This window comes from Macaca fascicularis, chromosome 4, assembly GCF_037993035.2.
Source record: "Macaca fascicularis isolate 582-1 chromosome 4, T2T-MFA8v1.1".
In the NCBI taxonomy this organism is placed as follows: domain Eukaryota; kingdom Metazoa; phylum Chordata; class Mammalia; order Primates; family Cercopithecidae; genus Macaca; species Macaca fascicularis.
The window spans coordinates 80,068,233-80,090,753 of record NC_088378.1 but is presented as its reverse complement, the minus strand read 5'-3'; the positions used below and the strand labels follow the sequence as shown (position 1 = coordinate 80,090,753).

General features: G+C 34.5%; 1 long non-coding RNA gene across 5 annotated transcripts in view; it reads left to right on the top strand.

Annotated features, from left to right (window-relative positions):
• The window catches only part of LOC123572991 (uncharacterized), a 97,920-nt gene that overhangs the window by 63,713 nt on the left and 11,686 nt on the right, over nucleotides 1–22,521 (top strand). For 3 of the 5 annotated variants that reach the window (XR_010586089.1, XR_006697666.2, XR_006697664.2), the window contains exon 2: nucleotides 4,342–4,476. The exons of the other annotated variants lie outside the window; for them this stretch is intronic. This is a non-coding gene — a long non-coding RNA (uncharacterized lncRNA). The remainder of the gene's footprint in view (nucleotides 1–4,341; nucleotides 4,477–22,521) is intronic. 5 annotated transcript variants of the gene reach the window in all.

The following is a 22,521-nucleotide window of genomic DNA, read 5'->3' as shown; positions in this document are numbered from 1 at the left end:
ACAGTCTGGAAATCTCCAATACTCAAAGAGAAGCTTCTCATGGAGACACAGCAAGTTGGATTTTGGGGGCAGGTGGCTGGATTAAAAGATTTTGATGCAATGTTTTTGTGTTTTGTTTTTTGTTTTTTCATTTTCCATCATCGTGCAGAGCATGAAGAGGAACTAGCAATTCCCTCCACTGTGGTGAGAAGTTTGGGGATAATAAAAGGGTTAGTGGACTAGAAACGTTTGAAACAAAGATGAAAATAGCATAGCGTAAAGAAATTTGACATCAAAATCAATAATAAAAAAGGGACTCCGGCACAGGATCAGAATGAGGTGTTCATGGCCGGAGACGACTCACACTACAGCATCCTATACACAGTAGACCTAGGGGCAACAGAAACCAACAAAACTTAAAGGGTCACCTGTGGAGCAGAGATTCCCCTCCCCTTTACCACTGTGCAGTCACGATCACTCCACATATAAACCAGGTGCCCAAGGCGACTATAACATTCCCCCCAAATTGACCAAACAGTAGACAGGTGTCTTCCTGACCTTAGGCCCCTGACTTCCCTTTTATTAGAGCGTTTACTTTAGAAAACTTGCAATTATTAATTTTTTCCTCTGCCCTTTTGAGATGCAAATTTTCTGCAGCTAAGACTGTCTTTTTGGGGATCTGGGAGCTAGCTCCTTAAAATGTATTCATTAAGAAAGATCAGGCTAATGTCTCCCAATCTCTGTGGGAGGAAAGGAGCCTGTCTTCCATAAGGGCCAATTAGCAAACACAGATGACCTAATCACACTGGCTAACCTCCTCCCTAACGTCCTCCAGTAATTTTTTATTAGTTCACCTTAGCATTTAAACATCCTCCCACTTTTTATTTCAATGGAGTTGAGTTCACTCTCCCCTATTCCATAGTTTTGACTCTTAATGCAAGAGTCTTGGATAAACTCCTCCCGTCATTTTTAACAAGTCTCTGGTGCATTTCTGTTTGGCAGTTCTTTTACATAGGCAACATGTTTGAGAGAAATCCAATTTGGCAGACAGGAATGAAATGGAAAGACCAAGCCCAAATAACCCAGAAGTTATTTAAACTGAAAGGGCCAATAATACCATAACCTGGCAAATTTAAGGTTAGTTTCCCCATAATTAAATTAGGAGGTGGAGACTGAGGTAGGAAAATTGGATCAGTTATTGTAAATGAAGAATCAGTGTTTTCTTCATACATCATATGAAAGGGTGAGTATATTTTGACCCCTCTACTCAAGTTATAGAAAAAGCTGCAGAGCCAACAAAACTCACAAAACTCACTCGGGTACTATTGTTAACAAGCCATCCTAGCTACCCTCCTTTCACTGGGAGTACTGGAGGAATAAAACTGCTCTGGAAATCAACTGGCAACAGTTCAGCATTTGAAGTGAATTATGAGCATATATGGGTGTCACTAGCAAGAACTTTACAAAAATAGCAAGAGGCACAAAAAATAAAAGAAGGAAATGATTTTTGAAACATAATTAAACAGTAATGTCATCAAACAGAGGAGGATCAGTATGAGCTGAATAGAACTCAGATTATTCCCTGAGTCCCCGGCTAGCACTTTATCTCAATACAAAGACTAGTAAACTGAAAATATTTATATATTTATACCATTTTGTTCCTTTCAAGAGAAATCCAGAACCCTAATCCATTCTTCATGTTATTCTTGAGGCTTTATACCCAAGAGTTGTGCAAAGGCCCAAGAATCAGACTTAATGTCAAGACACTGGAGTAGCCTTTCCAAGCACCAGTCCTCAATCCACACCAGCTACATCCAAGATACCCAGTGAGAAAGTTTTCATGGTCCTTTTGATTTAGGGGTCTGTGCTTTCATGCCATCCTTAAGACATGAAAATATTTGTAGTGGCTAGAAACCCCAGTATCTAAAACTCAGTATGCACCATTAAGCCAGTTCCCTTGAGGCTCACCATCTGCCTTGGGGCACTGCCCGGGAGCAGGGCATGTGTGCCTGTTACTTTGAAACCCACAAACTTTTCTGTTTTTACAGCAACAGCTGCTACAAATCTGATGATATTTCTTACGAATAAATAACATCATATATTATAAATTATTTGAAGTGACTGAATACTAAAGTTGCAACCCAAATTGCTCTGTGAATTATGTTTTTCTTAAAGTAAACTCTCCAAAGTAAAAAAACAGATATAGGTTAATGTTATTGTTTTGCTGTAAATCTTTTTATGAGAAGTGATTTCATAGCATATATGGAAGTTTTATATACACACACACACACACACATAAACATATATATGAAACAATATGCCGACATCCATACATATCATTATAAATAAACACATATATTAAAATTAATATATAGTAAATTATACATAGTTGTAACTTAAGAATACAGGTTCAATTATCCTTTACAGATTGTTTGGACATTCACTTAAAGTCCTAAGGTAAGGAAGGAATCCTTCCAGGTATTGCTATATAAACAACCTGAACCTGCAGGTTTGTAGTGCCAAGAGTAGAAAAAAGTTATGCAGATCTTGCTCCTCACTGAACACTGGCTTAAAAAGGTTTGTTTCTCTCTGTATTTGTAGTGCACTCTGCTTTCATCACACATGGTGGAATGACACAGAAAAATATTTTGATTAAATTTTACACCAGTCTATCAATTTTAAGTTGTGCTCTATAAATATATGTTGTAGAGGATAATCTCTCACTATTAAATCAATCAAATTTAAAAGATTATTAAACAATGTATGTGAGAATGCCTAGAATAGTGCACCTTATGTCATATAGACTTTCAGTTTATTTAATCCAGGTATGAAACATAAGAAGGGGGGATAACACCAAGGACGACCCTAGATCTTAGACATTTTTCTACTAATTTTACACATAAAAGATGGAAATTCACAGTGCTTATCTGACTGCTTAAGGTCACACACTTGGGGTAAGAATCAAGAGCCTAGGAAACATGTCCAGTCTGGCAAGCTTTCCATAAGCTGTGCTACTTCCCTAGACACTGATGCAATAACAGGACCATACTACATTAATTTGTAGATCCTGATTTGCCATGAAATAGATCCAGATAAACTTTTTGGCCCTGAAAAAAATAACAGAAAGATTAAATAGGCAATCCAAAACATTTCACAAGTTAAAATCCTATAGAGACAAGTGTGTGTTCTCTCACTGTTTCTTCCAGCAAAAACAGACAGGTGGTAGATATAGATTAGAGAGCCAGAAACTTGGCTTATTTCAGACTTGTGAGCTTTCACTGCCAATCTCAATTTTGCAAGTAGCTTATTAAAAGATGTTGGGCAAGCTATTGTTCCCTGTATGAGAATGTTCTCATTATACAAAGAAAGTACTGAACACAAATCTGGCCATGAGTTGCGCAGCAGCTCCAACAATTGGCACTGGTGACTTCCTCCCTTAGGAAGCACTCTCCTCAAATGCAACCCTCTGTTCTTGATTCTGTGACTCTGTCATTCTCATTTGGAATATTCTCATCTGACCCTCACCTCTGGCACTGATGAGGGAATTTGTTTACTTTTGTCTTCCTCCTCATGCTTCTACTGTAAGCACTCCCAAAAACTCTGCCCCAAATACTTCCTTGGTGAAATTAATCTTTCATATGCATTCAAGTGACTCCATGTCTTCTGTGTTTAGCACTTCAGGTTTCTCTTTACATGTGTTAAGAGTTGAATTCTTTACCCCTGAAAATTGCAGAACTTAGCCCCCCAGTACCTGAGAATGGGACCTTATTTGCAAATGGGGTTCTTGTAGATGTAATTTGTTAAATTAAGATAGAGTCATACTGGAGTAGGGTGTGCCCTTTACTCAACAAGATTAGTGTCCTTATAAAAAGGAGAAATTTAGACACAGACATATGAAGAAGATAAAGGGAGAGATTAGAATGATTGTTCTACAAATCAAAGAATGCCAAAGATTTTCAGCAAACCTTTAGAAGCTAAGTGAAAGGCATGGAAAAGATGTCTCCCTCACGTCCTTCAGAAAGAACCAATCCTGTTGAGATGTTGATCTGGAAAGCCTAATCTCCAAAACTGGGAGTTAAACAATTTTCTGTTGCTTAAGCCACGCTATGTGTGGTATGTTGTTATGTAAGCCCTACCAAAGTAATACAATATGGAAGATACTAGTATGTAGTATGTAGTCACCAAATTCAGTTTCCTCTTTCTTTTGGGCTCACATGTAGGTGACATTTCTCAGCCTCCCTCAAAATTAATGACTTTTCTGGTGAAAAGAATGTGGATAGAAGTGATCAACAACTTTTTCAATCCTGATCCTAAAACGATCCATACATGGATTTGTTTTGTTTTGTTTTGTCTTTTGGCTAGAATGAACAATGCTTCCAGGACAACATAAGCATATGTTGAAGATGGAGAAATCACACAATGCAAGGAGCCTTAGTCCCTAAATCACTATTCTCTGGAGGGGAGCAACCTCACCAGAATACCATTTTGGATTATGAGGTAAGGAAGAAGTAAACTGAAGCCACTGAAATTTAGGGGTTTTATTTAAGAGAGAATCATATTCCTTTTATCTACCACATTTTGTTTCTCTACTTTCATTTTTGTCCTTTGAATTTTATCTGAGTGACCATCAATATTTTAGATCATGTATCTAAAAACGAACTCAACATCTAAGCACCTACCTGATCATATAGCTTCCACATTGATTCTCTAACACAATCAGCTATTCTGTCTGAATTTGATAATTCCCCAAATCCCAGATCTTTGAATTCTTTCCTCTATCTTCAACTTCGTTATCCTTACAGATTTTCATATGATATCCTCATGGATACTCCCTGTTCAATTTCTCTCACATTGGTGCATTCTTTAATTTTTCCATTCACATGTAGACAAGCTTAATTTGGGGGAATTAATGTAATTATTTCTTATCTAGTCCTCTTATCTGAAAACTCATTCATTTTAATATAAGTATTATATTTTAATATACATATTTATATTAAATACTATAAATACTAAAATACTAAAAAAGTATTTATATTAAATACTAAGTATTATATACATTATATTTTAATATAATGTATTTTAATATAAGTATTCATTTTAATACTTATATTAAAATGAATTAATATTTTTATATATTTAAATATATAAAAATATATACTTATAACCCAATACCAGGGGTTTTCAAACTGGTGGTTATGACCCAATATATAATCACAAAAATAATTTAAAAATGAAATGATAGAGAACAAAATTATAAGACAACAGAATAACAAGAGAGGTAAAAACATTTCTTATAAGTATAGATAAGTAATTTATATGTAAATTTTTGTGTTACATGTATATGTCTATACAAGATACTGATGACATAAAATGTACTTCTGTCTGTAGTTCTCAGTAAAATAAAAATAAGCATGACCGTATATGCCACTGACATATTCATATTTTTTAGTGCACAGATCATAGCTTATCAGTTCTTGGCTAAAAATAAATAAAAATGAGCCAAGTGACTGGCTCATGCCTGTAAAGTCAGCATTTTGGAAGGTCGAAGTGGAAGAATCGCTTGAATCCAGGAGTTTGAGACCAGTCTAGGCAACACAGTGAGAGTCTGCTTCTACCAAAGGCTAAAAAATTAAAAAAAAAAAAAAAAAAAAAAAAAAAAGGCCAGATATGGTGGTGTGTGCTTGTAGTCCCAGCTATTGGAGAGACCTAGAGGGGAGGATCACTTGAGCCTGGAAGGTAGAGGCTGCAGTGAGCCCTAATGGCACCACTGCACTACAATCTGGGTGACATAACAAGATCTTGTCTTAAAAAGAATGAAAGAACTAGAAATGGCCTCCCAAAGAACTATTACATATAAGATAAAATCTAGTATTTTCTACAATATTCAAATTCTATCCTCCAGTTGAGTAAGACTGTTTGCTCTTTCTTTTACATGTCATCATGTTTTCACCTCCAAATGTTTACTCTAGCTCTTACTTTGGGCTGAAATTCATTTGTATAGTTCTATTTCTATGCTACTCTCTAACATATCCTTACTGTCATTCAAAAGCCTTCACAAGTCATAATATTCATTCAGTTTTCCCTGACATCCTTATCAAATGATGTGCCCATGTTTCTCAACATTATGAGAACATTTTTGACCCCTAGCCCAGCATTTCTCATTCTGTCTAGCAGAATGAGAATGAACATCAATAAATAATACAAAATTTGCTAAATATCTGTGTATATTTGTGACTAGGGATGAGTAGGTAAATGTCTCTATGTCATTAAATGTGCTGAATAACTGTGAAGTTGCCCTCATTCTGAATTTATTAAGAAATACAAGAAAAACAAAATGAAACAAATAAATGAAAATCTTACCATATAAAAGGTATAAGATAAAAACCAATCCTTCAGTAGACATTAGAATTTCATGAAGTTCTGCTGCTAACACCTAGATCTGAATGATCTAGAAAATATATGTAAATTGTTGACCCACTCCGGTTCTGAGTAGCTACATGACAGAACAATCTTTGATTTCTTACAAGGACCCCAGTATGGGACCCATCTCCTCAATACACCTTACTACCAAGAGGAGAACACATAATATGCCTTTGAAAAATGTTCTTCCCCAGGTTTAATGCCCTGTGAATTGATTGTTATTTTTGTAGCATAATGTGAATGTCTACTATATTGTAAGAGATGCTATGAGTTTCTTGGGGCAAATACACATAAGGAATAAGTTTCCTCAAAGGAATTTAATGTAATTTTTAAAAAACAAATATGTATGCATATAAAATAATGAAGTAGATAAATGTCAGAAATAGGCCATGAATATATATGTGAGCTATATACAGTGATGGATAGCCTCCAAGTTTCAAAACTGTATAAGACCTTAGTTAAAAGTAGTCAAGTATGACCATCAGTGAAGAATAGAATAAAGAGAGTAAAGAGTAGAGATGACCAGAAATAGAATACTTTAAAAGAAAAAAAAAAATTCTTACATCTCATTCAAACTTTTATGTACATAGTTGCTCCCACATCGGAAAGGTGCTGACATTACTGGTTGAATTTTATGTTTGATTTCCATATTATAGAATGTCTAAGACCATATTAAATCTCAAGATTAGGGTATGGTCTAAATTAAATCCTGACCTCATTTCTGAGGACTGAGTCAGAGCTTAATGTCCTTGAAACATTAGAATTTCTGTTGCTTTTGCTGTACTTTTCTATGCTATAGTCATGGCTTCCAATAAATTCAGAGTCATTCCCTGTTACAGAAGCTAATTATTTTTGGCATACATTCTAAACTCAAGTGTAAATGCTGTTCCTCATTTCAAATTCAGGAAGGTAAGAGTCTTTGTTCTAATCCTATGGGCGAATACTTAAACTAATATAGGTAATGAAGTCTAAAATATTCACCTTTGGAATCCAAAGAAAAATTATCTTATTGGTATTTCTTCAATATTTAAGAACTTGATGATATTTTAAGTCTTTATGGCATGAAGATTGTGTTATAATGATAGAAATTAGAATAGTTTAAAATATATCACTGTGAGTCAATCAAAAAAGTAAGTTTTAGACACATGGAACCAAATTGTAATTTTTCCATCCAATGACCTGCTCCTAATGAATATCAAAAATGTGCTAAAGGCATTTTTACAAAACTTTATAAAAGTTAGACAAGCCAACAATGCCAATTATAACAATATTGTAAGTTAAATGTAAGACTATTCTATGCTAAGATTAGATAGAAGACATAGAAGTGTATATTAACAAACAGAGATAAAACCACCTACAGTAATGTACTTTAAATAAAAATTAAATTATAGCTTTCTGGATTGATATTGGTGGCATTATTACTGAGGTAATAATTAGATTTGCTTCAGAGGCACTACCTATGTTTTAATATGTACTTTAAATATGTTGTGTGTTTTCACATTTCATCAAATATTGTATGAGTGGTCAATGTTTATAAATATTTGGCAGTAAGCCAATTTTGAAATACGAAAAATCACTATTAGATAATTATTGCAGAAATAAATATTTGATTTATATGAAATTAATTCAGCAATTTATTGTATGAAAGAAACTATTTTTTAAGGACATTCTCTATGCCAAGCATATTTCCAGGATCCTCACTGGTATTTATTTATATAATTCTAATGACAATTTTAAAAAATTAATATAATGCTCTTACAAGACACAGGCTAAGAGCTCTGAATATGGGGTTGATTCTGTTCCTATCATTTCTGGAGTTTTGTTGCCCATTTTTGTGCTGTATCTATAGAGCAGTGGGCCAGTGGACTATTTCTTTCAACTTGTACAAAGTAAACTGTTCATTTCCTGACCTGAGCTTTAGGGAACCTGTTTTCAAGCCCCTGCTTTTCAGCACATGTACATCACATGCACACATGGCCTGTTGACTCACTCTGGCTCACAAGAATAGCAAAAGTCCATTCCCTATGTATGCAGGTACCTGATACAGTATCACTAAAATTCCAGGTGGATGCTATCTCTTCAGCTATGGCTTTCCTCTTCCTTTCTGGCACCCAAGGATTTTTTTTTTTTCCCCTTATTTTTAAGAATGTACCACATCAAAAAATCAAATAATCATATAATATATTAATAGTATTTTGAACAAGACTAGCTGAGGAAATAAACAACATGTAAACTAGTTCTTTGTCTTCCATTATTGATTTAAAATTTATTCAACTGCGAGTTACCCATTGTATCCATTAGATGAAAATGACAGCACACCCATGGCAATAAAGCTTTTTTGCTGGCATTCTTTGTTAGTACATGATGCTTCAGTCACATTAGCCAATAAACACCATCTTGCTTGAGGTATTTGATGCTTCAGTCACATTAGCTAACAAATACCATCTTGTCTGATATCTGATACGAGATATACTCAATAGTACAAATTTGATTTAATCTCCCCTTTTTTTCCTATCTTGAGCTTACTTTTACCTGAAAGCTTATAGGGGGAAAAAGAAAGTAATTTTAACTTCTCTGAATATGTTTTAATTTTCTAATCAATTTCTGATTGAGACTGGGTGTGGGAATGAGAGGCATGGTGGAGGGAGTGTAAGGGAAGATAAGAAGAGATAAAAGGCAAGACAGATCTTGCTTAAACAGGTTTTACTACAAGCTGCCTTTACACTCCTTTGTGTGCCTGGTGACTCTTTCTCTTCAGAGTCCTTTAGAGATTCCTTTGCTGGAGATTTCCATCTGATAGTTCCTTTGACTTTGGTGATTGAATCCCTTTTAGGTAGTCACTTTCAACTACTCCTTTAGCTTCTAGAAGTCTAATGTTCACCTGTGGGTTGTTGCTGTCAGAGTTCCTCACTCCTCCAGGTAACCTTATTCAGCAAAACCATGAATCATGCTTGTCCTCCTTATACACACCCCAAACACTGTCTACAGGAAAGACCCACACATCATTTGCCCTGAGAAAGACTGAATCTGGGGTTACAAACTCAGGCCACTATGAAAGGCATCTCCAGACTGACCACAAAAAAACTGCTCTCTTCACATTCAAAGTAGTAGGTTAGCCCACTTCTTATTATTCAGATTTCTGTATAAGTCAGCTGCTTGTCGTCTGTGTCTCATGCCTTCAAGAAAAATACTTCAGAACTATGAGTGGTCACTGCATTGCCAACCTAAAGAAAAGGAGAGAGACCACTCTCCTCTTAGAAATTCACATTCTAAGACAGCTCTCTCTAAAAGGCCTCCCTAAAAATACTTTCTTCTCTCATCAATCTGATCTATTTTTGTAACTTAAATCTTGTAGAAAACGCAACACATTTTTTTTTTGTCATATTGGGTTTGCATTTTAGCCAACATTAAGGCACAAAAGAATCCTCTCGTCTGGCATCCTGTTAATATTCATATAACATCTTATTAATATATAATAAAAATAATTATCTGATAACTATTTGATTATTTTTCTTTAAAATGAAATGCTTCAAGAAGTCACAAACTCATACTGAGTGACAATCCCAGGTTTGTGAGGATCAGATGTGCACACTCCTGACACAATCAGTTTACCAACTTAGTTCACCTTCGCTAACAACTGTCAGAGTGATAATCATTAATTTTAAAGTCTGTTTCTACAATTTTTCTTACACATTTGTTACTTTTAAGCCTTTAATGGACTACTTGTTAAAACAGGAGGCAGAAAACACAATGATATAGCAATATAACAAGGTAATAAGGAACCTTGAAACTTAGTAATTCTGTACACCCACCTAGATTTCTACTAAAGGTGTAAGTTGCCTTTTTCTGAAAAAATGTGTTTGACAATATATCAGAATGTCCCTGGTAATTGAAAACTAATACAAAAGTGATAAACTACTTTTTGACATTTATTTCCGATTTAAATTTTCATTAGTTGAGATTAAACTACTCCTTCCACCAGACCTAAATTCAGGCAAATATTTACAAACAGCAACGTGGAACCTTCTTACCTCGGCCATTATTTGGAATAGAAATTTCATAACGCAAAACATTAAATAATTTACAATTATGAAACATAAAAGCTCTAAAATTTAATGTCTGTCTCTGTCACTTTTTCTTTTTAAGATGAAGAAAATACTCATCATATTAAGATTAAGGTTTGGGTTTGTTTTTTGTGCTTTGTCCTCTGTAGCAGACCAAACTTCCACTCTAGTTCAGCTTATTTCAGTACCAGTTTCCCAGCAGAAGTCAGTCAGAGCTAACAAATGGAAGTTACCATTTTTCTTCATGATTATGCCCTTATAAATAGGAGGAATTGCTTGATCAGATATGCCATGTTTCTTAGCCTATTATAATCTAATGACATCTCAGATTAAATTCCTCTTATTTCTAAGAGCCAATATATATTTCTAAGAGTTAACGAATTCCTCTTATTTCTAACTTTGCCTTCAAAATATAATTTTTAAAGAATAAAATCTTTAGAGGAATTATAGATGATATAAAATATTAAATATTCTAAAATTAGATTTTAAATAATAAAACCTACATGTATTAGTATTTAAAAACTTAGCATCAAATTTAGTAAGTAGATTTCTACAAAAATGGGCAGATGTACTTTGCAAATAGAAAGTTTCCATGCTGTACCTTAAGAAAATTGTACACATGAAGAAAAAAATGAAGTTTTACAATTTTATCTCATTTTTCAAAACAAAATTCGATAATCAAATTCAACTCCCCAAATAAATTGTGCTTACCATCCTCAGAAGAGGAAAAGTATTCCATTAACTAAAGGTATATTGCAACAAAAGCCTAAGGCATAAACATAATAACTACTAATGTAAAGTTTCACCTTATTTCCTTTTATATCGTAACTTAATAAAGAAGAGCAATGCACTTCAAAAGTGTTGTATTATTTTGGTAATATTTACCTTTGTTTTATCTGATGTATATTAACTTAATGGGCCTTTCATTTTGTTGTCATTTGTGAATGAAAAATAAAGTGACAAATAGAAGAAAAATGTTTTTGTTAGAATATACTTTACACATAGTATGAATTAGTGTATATATAAAGTGTCATTTAAATAACATACTGTAACATTTTGATTTATGTCTACAATGTTTTTCTTTGACAGAAGCCATATGGTAGTTCAAAGACGTAATAGAAGGCATCTGAGGTAATACATCTAATATTTAAAGGAACATTTGTAATTTAAATTCAAAACCCATTTAGACCATTGATAATATCTTATAAGGTATAAATTACAAACTCAATCTTTACAAGGAAGATAATATTTTTAAAAATCATTTAGTTAGAACTAAGAGTACATACTAGTTTCTGGTTATATAATAAACTTTTTAATTAATCAATTATTTGGGGTGTATTTTTAAAACGATCAGGCTATGTTCTTTTATTCCCCTGCCTTACAGAATTAAACAAAGTATTCAGAATAAAAATATTGTATTAATTAATTGTATGTATTAATTAATTGTATTAATTAATAAACACATTTATTGAACCTCTCCTATACTAAGTACTATAAAGGCTTAGTACTTTACTCAAGTGTCTAATAATGCAGTGAAAAAACAGATGTAAAGCAATTGAAATATAATTAATCTACAACAAACTACAAAGTGTATTTTAATAACAGAAGAAATAATACCAGAATTTACCAGAATAGGCTAAAGAGAGGATTGGGGTAAAATTGGGAAAGAAAATTTGAGTGGAGGACTCAAAGATTAGCAAGAATTCTCACATGAGGAGGAAAGGGGAGGCAATTTGGAAAGAAAGGCCAACAATGAGTGGAGATGTGCATGGAAGGTCAGTGAAGTTAACTCACAATATGCTAAGAATTTGAGATTTCTATGAAGTAGGTAATAGAAATTATTTGACACTTTTTGACAGAGGATAGTTACATATTTAAATATGTTTGTATTCAATGTGTATGAAATTAGAATAGGAAAGTCAATTAGGAGACCACTGCAGTAATTCATGGAAGAATTTATAGATATCTAAACTAGGGTTATGATAAAGAGGCTGAAATGGAGATAATGAGGATATAATTAATAGTTCAAAGGCTGAGAAGCTGTTTGGGGCAGAAAAAAGCTTCAGAGGTAAGAGTCACACCTAGTTTTAAATAACCAAATGTTAGACATTTTTAAAAACCTGAACAAGTTAAAAGTCTCTCTCTCTCTCTCTCTCTCTCTCTCTTTCTCTTCCTCTTTCTCTCTCCCTCTCTTTCAATCTTTCTCTCCCTCCTTGCCTCTATCCCCCTTTCTTGTATCTCTTAATGTACACTTAAAAGTTGTTGTATTAGTATTTGAATTGTCTCAAATATATCTTTATTGAACACTAATGACTAACAATTCTTTACTTGGGTACAAGTCTCTGTCCTGAGCTCTAGAACATCTTACCCAAGAGTCTACTTGGCATTTACCACGTTTTCTCATGGGACCCTGCTCCTTTTCCTGGCACAATTGCTTACCAGATGCCATTGCTGGAGATTTTGGTGTTAGCTTAATTCTTTACTATTTCTCCTTAATATTTAACGTTAATTGTCACATTCAGTAAATTTTATTTAATAAGGGTAGCTTTGACTTTTGAGCACCTATTAATTTTGAGGACCACACTGGGGTCTTTACGTTTATCATTATTATTGTTGATAATAAATGAGACATGTAAGGATACATGATAATAATGATAAGGATAAATGATGAGGAGCATCTTGGTTGTCTTCCTTTTTCTTTTCTTTCTTTTTGCCTTTTTCTTTTGAGGCAGTTTGAGTCAGGGTTTTGCTCTGTAACCAGTCTGGAGTACACTGGCGCCATCATGGCTTACTGCAGACTTGAACTCCTGAGCTCAAGTCATCTTTCCGCCTCAACCTCCTGAGTAGCTGGGACTACAGGGGTGCACCACCAGGCCTGGCTCTCCTGGTCTTCTAACCTCCATTGATAGGTCATCTTCTCCAAAATGCCTTACCCTTGTTCCTTCCTCTTCCAGAAGTAACACTACTGCTCCTTCACTAGTCCTTCAATGTTGTCTTACAACACTATGCATATTCTTAACATAACACATAGCATATAATATTCCAGTTACTTTTTATTTGCCTGTCTTTATCTCCTCAGAGTAAATGATTCTTAAGAATAAGAGTTGTGTTATATACATATAATTAAATCTTAATTGCCCAGTATAGTGCCTGATACAAAATAAGTGCTGGAAAACATCTAGTGAAAGAATGAATATGGGCCATAAAACAGTGTATTGATATATATATGACAAATTGTGAAAGAAGGATACACATTCTTTCCATCCGTGTATTCAAGTTTCCATTGCGTTGAGCCTCGCAATTTTTCTCATCAAGAAGCATAATCTATTTATCAATTCCTTTCATCTGGGCTTGGCCCAGCAACTCACCTTTCCTAATGCAATTATTAGGAAACAGGACTTAAGCAGAACATTGAGAAGTGCTTATACATTTGTGCTTTCTCTGTCATCTAGCACTAAGTAATCAAAGTCCCCATTGTATACAGTTTTTGTGAAATAGAAAGCTCAAGTGCTTCTCTGAGCAGAAGGGTCCTTGATGTATATTTTTACCGAACTTTTCCCTCTTTCCAACTAGATAAAATCAAAAGTCAGGCACGGGACCTAAATTTAAACAGCATCTATCTCCAGGGATTAGGAATTTGAAACAAATGACCGAAGAAATACAGAACTAGTTATCTATTTTTTCCAAGGGTGGAAGCAATGTGAAATACTTGTGTTCTTCTGTTGAGATCTTCCTATGTTGCCCAATTCCCAAATGTATTTAAAGTTTTCAATTTTCTTTTTTTTTTTTTTTTTTTTTTTTTTTTAATTTATTTATTATTATTATACTTTAAGTTGTAGGGTACATGTGCATAACGTGCAGGTTTGTTACATATGTATACTTGTGCCATGTTGCTGTGCTGCACCCATCAACTCGTCATTTACATCAGGTATAACTCCCAATGCAATCCCTCCCCCCTCCCCCCTCCCCATGATAGGCCCCGGTGTGTGATGTTCCCCTTCCTGAGTCCGAGTGATCTCATTGTTCAGTTCCCACCTATGAGTGAGAACATGCGCTGTTTGGTTTTCTGTTCTTGTGATAGTTTGCTAAGAATGATGGATTCCAGCTGCATCCAAGTCCCTACAAAGGACACAAACTCATCCTTTTTGATGGCTGCATAGTATTCCATGGTGTATATGTGCCACATTTTCTTAATCCAATCTGTCACTGATGGACATTTGGGTTGATTCCAAGTCTTTGCTATTGTGAATAGTGCTGCAATAAACATACGTGTGCATGTGTCTTTATAGCAGCATAATTTATAATCCTTTGGGTATATACCCAGTAATGGGATGCCTGGGTCATATGGTACATCTAGTTCTAGATCCTTGAGGAATCGCCATACTGTTTTCCATAATGGTTGAACTAGTTTACAATCCCACCAACAGTGTAAAAGTGTTCCTATTTCTCCACATCCTCTCCAGCACCTGTTGTTTCCTGACTTTTTAATGATCGCCATTCTAACTGGTGTGAGATGGTATCTCATTGTGGTTTTGATTTGCATTTCTCTGATGGCCAGTGATGATGAGCATTTTTTCATGTGTCTGTTGGCTGTATGAATGTCTTCTTTTGAGAAATGTCTGTTCATGTCCTTTGCCCACTTTTTGATGGGGTTGTTTGTTTTTTTCTTGTAAATTTGTTTGAGTTCTTTGTAGGTTCTGGATATTAGCCCTTTGTCAGATGAGTAGATTGCAAAAATTTTCTCCCATTCTGTAGGTTGCCTGTTCACTCTGATGGTAGTGTCTTTTGCTGTGCAGAAGCTCTTTAGTTTAATGAGATCCCATTTGTCAATTTTGGCTTTTGCTGCCGTTGCTTTTGGTGTTTTAGACATGAAATCTTTGCCCATGCCTATGTCCTGAATGGTACTACCTAGGTTTTCCTCTAGGATTTTTATGGTATTAGGTCTAACATTTAAGTCTCTAATCCATCTTGAATTAATTTTCGTATAAGGAGTAAGGAAAGGATCCAGTTTCAGCTTTCTACTTATGGCTAGCCAATTTTCCCAGCACCATTTATTAAATAGGGAATCCTTTCCCCATTTCTTGTTTCTCTCAGGTTTGTCAAAGATCAAATGGCTGTAGATGTGTGGTATTATTTCTGAGGACTCTGTTCTGTTCCATTGGTCTATATCTCTGTTTTGGTACCAGTACCATGCTGTTTTGGTTACTGTAGCCTTGTAGTAGAGTTTGAAGTCAGGTAGCGTGATGCCTCCAGCTTTGTTCTTTTGACTTAGGATTGTCTTGGAGATGCGGGCTCTTTTTTGGTTCCATATGAACTTTAAAGCAGTTTTTTCCAATTCTGTGAAGAAACTCATTGGTAGCTTGATGGGGATGGCATTGAATCTATAAATTACCTTGGGCAGTATGGCCATTTTCACAATATTGATTCTTCCTATCCATGAGCATGGTATGTTCTTCCATTTGTTTGTGTCCTCTTTGATTTCACTGAGCAGTGGTTTGTAGTTCTCCTTGAAGAGGTCCTTTACATCCCTTGTAAGTTGGATTCCTAGGTATTTTATTCTCTTTGAAGCAATTGTGAATGGAAGTTCATTCCTGATTTGACTCTCTGTTTGTCTGTTACTGGTGTATAAGAATGCTTGTGATTTTTGCACATTAATTTTGTATCCTGAGACTTTGCTGAAGTTGCTTATCAGCTTAAGGAGATTTTGGGCTGAGACAATGGGGTTTTCTAAATATACAATCATGTCATCTGCAAACAGGGACAGTTTGACTTCTTCTTTTCCTAACTGAATACCCTTGATTTCTTTCTCTTGAAGTTTTCAATTTTCAATTGTTGTGGGTATACAATTGTTGTGGGTATATAGTAAGTGTATACATTTATGGGATATTTGCAATATTTTGATATAGGCATACAATATGTGATACTCACATCAAGGTAAATAAAGTATCCACAGCCTCACACATTTATCCTTTCTTTGTGTTACTAACAATCCAATTATACACTCTTATTTTAAAATGCACAATAAGTTATTGTTGACTGTAATTACCTGTTATGCTTTCAAATACTAGAACTTACTCATTCTAACTATACTTTTAGTAGATGCTAGAAAGTGAGAAATCCCCAACAGAAAAAGGCTGAAGTTATGCCTTCATATACCCAGAAGTTGAGGAAAGAGTTGAACATTACTTGCGTGTAGAAAAGTATTCGCTTAAGTCAGGGGAATGCAAGGTGATAGACTCCATTAGGGAAAAGAACAGTTGACAAAAGAGAAGAAACGGCTTTAAGGATCTGCAAGGCTTAGAGGAAGGAAACCACTCAGCTAAGGAAAAGCTGGCCAGGTCCAATCACTGTCTTCCATCAACAACTTCAACCTTTTTGGAGAGTGAAAAAATCGCCAGCTGGTGGAGGTAGAGGTCAACTGGGACAAAGTAGTGAGCAGGACTTGGCTCCAAGCAAGTTCCCAGCTTGAGGAGGTCTGAGATGCAAGAATGTAGAAGAATTAATAGTAGGACAAATTTGAAATTTTGTTTGCTAAATGGGATTGAGTATTGTAATTACTGAATTGAGGATTGTTTTTAACTTTAAACATAGAACTCTCAACCAAAGATGAGAAGAAAAGCCACCAAATCTATCTCGGTTCTTATGTGGAATAAGATTATCACAGTTGAATAAAATCTGAAGGAATGGCAAAATATGAAATTGTGTTAGGAAGAATTACGTGCTGTTTGTTCAACACAACATATCATTATGATTTTATAACTATAGCTTTTCATCCAAAATGGAATAATTTTTCCCCCTTAAGAATGCTTGGTAATTGTGTAAGTCTTGGTAATTGTATAATTTTATTTAATACTAAAACATTTGTGTTATACATTTCTCTCTGAGCACTATAAAGAAAAAATGAAAGTAAACCGCGAGCTTCTCCAATAAATAGATAACATTGTATGCTTGTCGTTTGCCTACTGACTAACAAATCCACTTCCTTCACCTTCTTACCCTGCTTCTTCTCTCAGGAAGCTAACCTAGCAAAACAGGTGTCCCGGGTTCCTTAACTATTTAGATGCTGGGTACACTTGGCCAATGAGAGGCCTGGTGGAAGACTACAGAATGAAAAGAAGGCAGCAACCAGGTTATTTCACCCCCTTCCTCCTTGAATCTGATACGGGCAGAGTAACAAGCGGAAGCCAGGTCCCCTCCCTGGCTTGAGCTTTTACTGCGTAGACCCTTTCTACAGTCTCGGTTCCTACTATTCTATCCCCTTAAGTCATCCCAAACTTTGATAATGCCAAGTTTTCCATTTGGATTGCCTCACCATATTCTGTTTGGACTTTAACATTTGAATTTGTAAATAGCTCAACATGTTATTACCTCTTTATTGAGCTACTTTGCATGAGTTTTGTTTATCTGACTAAAGTCTTACTCCTAACACTATTGTTACATTCTGAAGACTTGATTTAGCAAATTTATAAATTTGTTCTGTTTTAGTAGCATATTTGTTAGAAATAGTAACTTATCCTCTCTTGCTGTTTTGAGATTTAGGTAAACTTGGCCCTGAACTCTAAGACCAGATCCTTTCCCATAAATTCTTCAGATTTATGGGAGTCCATTTCCCTATTAGTTCTCATTATAATAAATTTCTAAATTATCTATAGGTCTTTAAAATGTAATCTCTGAAGTGATATGAAAATACATCTGGTTCAGACTATTCAACACCCATACGCATACACACTGTCTCTGTGTGTATGCTATCTACATTCTCCTTAGGTGTCTGTCTCTGTCTTTGTCATATAACCATCCATTTAACATCAGTCTTGTTGTAGATGATTTATATATTTACTCTGTGTCCTAATTTTTAGTGCTGTCTATATGATTGTGAAATTCTTAAAAAAAAAAGTATGATTGATTTCCCTCTGTAATGTGGATTTTGTCTAATTCATTTGTTTGTGATGACTTTTGCTGTATATAATGTAATGTGGTACTTGATAGTAAAAGATCAGAACTATTACATAACTGGATAAATTGTAGCTTGTGTCAATGCAGAAACATTTCTTTGTACCATTTATTCTATCTTGAAATGTTGAAATTTATTTTGGCTTAATTAAATATTAGTAAACCTTACATTTTACATGTACTTATATATTACATTTTGCTCAAACATTTATTTTAAGTAATTTGAGGTCTTTTATTTCACTTCTTTGTGTATAACATTCAAATAAAATTTGTTTTTTCATTCAGCATTATCATTTTTTCTATTTATAAGGAAACTAATCTATTCACAATTATTGTGACTGCTAATAATATTGGGTGTTTTTTCTACCATCAGATTCAATTAGTTTTCTATTTTCAATGTTTTTTGGTTGTCTGACTTTTGCTGGATTAGATGATTTCATTGCTCCTTTTATTCTTTCTTTTTTAAATGTTGGGGTTTAGAAATCATATAGACTCATGCATAATTTAGCAGACTGAAAACATGGTTTTATATTTAATTACATAAACCTTTCATTTCTTCACTGCACACATTCAAGAATGCAAAACTTCATCACCTTAAATATCATTTTGTCTATGCTTAATAGCCTTACTTCATGTGAATATGTGGCAAAACATAGACTAACTACAACAGAAGATTATCCTGAAACCACCCTAGAGAAGATGCATTAACATAGAAGTTAATAAAAATAACCTTATGCCCACAAAAAAAGACATCATCATTTTAACAGTAGAAATTCAAGTGACCACCTGGGCACACTGAAAGAAATACAGAGAATTCAGTACAGTCATAAACATTGATTTTGAAAGGAAAGAAACTGTTTTACTAAATGACTGTTTAATCAAGTAAAAGCTTAGTATAACAAAAACATAATTTGAAAACTCAAGAGAAATATTACACCCTAACAAAACTCCATATAGAGACTTTATTTTAAAATATATATTTATTTTAGAAAACTCAAAGAAGACAACATTATTCTCTTCTGAGGATGATGTGAGAAGTATCTTATCTGAAAAAGATAACAGGTAGTTTCAAGGGAGGAAGACACAGTACCATCATAACTGGCAAATTACAATGCTCAGAGGGCTGTAACAGTCCAGTAAATACCCAATTTTCCTTAAAACTTTACTTTGTAAATCCTATGAGCCACTGTGCTTTTACGTTCCTTTAACTGTTATCTGAGGAATAAATATAGTAATATTACAATGGAATTTAGGCTAATTGAGCTCTTTTAGACCAGAGATGCTCTGCTCTAAATATCTTCAAAACTCAGTATTTGGCACAATGACTGACAGAAAATTAGTGCCAGTTTACTATTTAACAATGATGAAACGTTAGTTTAGGAATACCAAACTAATTTATAGATGTTACAATGGATTTATTAATATTTCATTGCATATTTGAACAAAATTTTTAAAAACCCTAGTTCGAATGAAAGAAAAACTGGATCTTCTTAGGCACATACAGAAAATTCAAGTTAAGCTTAGTTATTAAGAAAGCGAAACTTTATCACTTTGATCTGCTGTGTAATAGACACTACATAAATGTATCCATTACAGTTACACATTTACAAATTACAATATTCCATGCCAGGCTAGGGTCCCTTAAATTTTCAGAATTTTTTCTAGCACTTTGGGGTGCCCCAGCATTACTAGACTTCCACTTCTCCTCAAGTATTTAGACCAGGTGAATTCTAATAATATGTTTACTCATCTTTGTTCTCCACTAGAAGATAAAGGCAGGGACCAAGTCATGCTCATGACTGCATACACAATGCGTGTGATACATTAAACACTAAAATACTTTAGCTAAATGAGACTTCCCCATTCCTGGTAAGGGAAAAACACTTCGTTATAAGATGACTCTGTCTAACTTGGGTGTAGAAGTAAATAAAAAGCAGGGACATAAGAGTAAGCATCCCTTCACTTTGATTTTTGTATTTTTCACTTTTTCTTTCATTATTGTGATGTTGGATTTCACGTCTCATGACTCCTATCATAAGCTGATGAAAAGATGTTATGATTATGCAAATTCATCTTTTAAATTAATGGTAGATATTAATAAATATTACTAGGTTACTACTTTTATTTTATTTGGAATAAATATATTTTCATCTGTGCTATTTACTTGCGGAAAAGAGAAATATTTAGGGCACTTTTCTTTGCACCAAGTTTGAACATAATGTAAGCATTTTCCATCAAGTATCTCCATTGCTCTTGAGGACTCCAGTCTCTCTTCTATTTAGACCTTCTTTATGTGACTAAGTAAAGCTAAGAATAGAGAGGGCATTAGATGCAAGTGTCTTTGACTTTTTTTCACCCATAGGTTGTGTAGGACAACTTTGAAACAGCTCCCTAAGATGCTTCTTCTAGACATTTATGATGCTTACATCATAATAAAGTTCAATTTCAGTAATTGAATCTTCCTTAAAGTAAAATCTAACTCATAGGGAAACAAAAGATTTAGATGCCATGCAACCATAAATGTGGTTATAATTTATAGCCTCATAGAGTTAGAAAGCAAATTCAAGACCATTCATAAGCATTTGATTATGTTGTTTAGCCAACAAAGGATAGAGACTCTTCCAGTAGAAGTATACCTTAGAATAAATGTCTAAGTGTCTGTTTTCAATCATGTCCTATACTCCGTAAACCCAAGCAAAGTTTTCAATGTTTCATTCAATGTTGCCTATGTATTGCCAATATATTTCTGTGAATTACGTATGAGTCATAAAAACAGAAGTCATAAATAAATCAGTCACTCTCAAATCTGACAATTTAAAAATAAAAATAGCCCCAGTGAGAAAGTCGACTCTATTTTTCTCTTCTTTCTCTCTTTTTGTGTGTGTGTGTGTGTGTGTTTGTGTGTGTGTGAGAGTATGGTCAGTATTTTTAATACAATAGGCATGACTAAAATGAGACTTTTTTTTTTTTTTTTACAGAGGGATTAACACTATTTTAAGCAATTGCTTTTAGTTCAACAGAGCAGTTGATTCGTTGTGCTGTGATAGCTCAAGGTTAATTGAGCAAATAGTCATTTAATTTGGAGAAAAAATAGTGAAGAAGGAAGGTACAAGAGAAGAAATAGAAACATTGTGTTCCAAGTAGTGCCATATATATTTTACATACATCTTTTATAATTTAACTATTCAATACCCTAGTAAGATAGGTATTATAATTCACAATTATAAGAGAAAAAAATTTACCCAAAGTTCAAAAATTTACTTAAGGTCATGTTGCTAGTAAATGGCAGAAGTCAAATTTGAACTTAAAGCTGTATATAAGGCTATCTTTTCTCCATATGTACTGCAGTTGTGATATTCTGTGCAGCACAATATGAAGGTGAATAAATAATGCCTTCAAGACTTGGTTTTTGATAAAAAGAAAAATCGGGGTATAGTAATTTGTATACATAAATCTCCACTGAGCAATGGATGTTCAGAACAGAGGCATATTGCTTCTTGTAAGGGTAGGTAGGATTTCTCCAGCTGTGCTGGAGGTCTGGGAAGTGAAATTCCAGCCAGAGAGAAAATATGTAGACAAAAACAGGGCAGTGGAAATAGCAGAGTGCGAAAGTGATGAAAAGTAGCCAATTTTTATCATTCAAAGGATAATGCTGAGAGATATTTTGGGGTGAGGCAACAGAAGATAAGCTTGGGTTTCATGTGTAAATGGACACAAATGTGGTCAATTCTGAGCTATGAGAGGTCTAATGTAATGCTTGGGACTGGATGTCAGAGCAGTCCCAGCCTGAATGCTTGCTCTGAGTAGGAATCAAGCTTTTGGAATCAAGTTTTATCCCTACTTTGCTTTTTGACCACACCTCTGTTTCTTAACTGCCTAAAGCACCCACTTCTCTTCTTAAGAGGAAGAAGTACAACTCAGCGTTGTCTTATATCCGTGTGTCTGAGCAGGACCATCTCTGGAAAGGACAGCGAGATGGCCACCAGCACGCACGGATATATTTTTCTGCCAGTCTGGAGGTTGCAGTTGTCTCCTCTGTGCCAGGTATGGCAAAAGAGCCATGGCCTCCCTTGGTCACAGCTAGTACTTAGCACAAGCTCCCATCTTT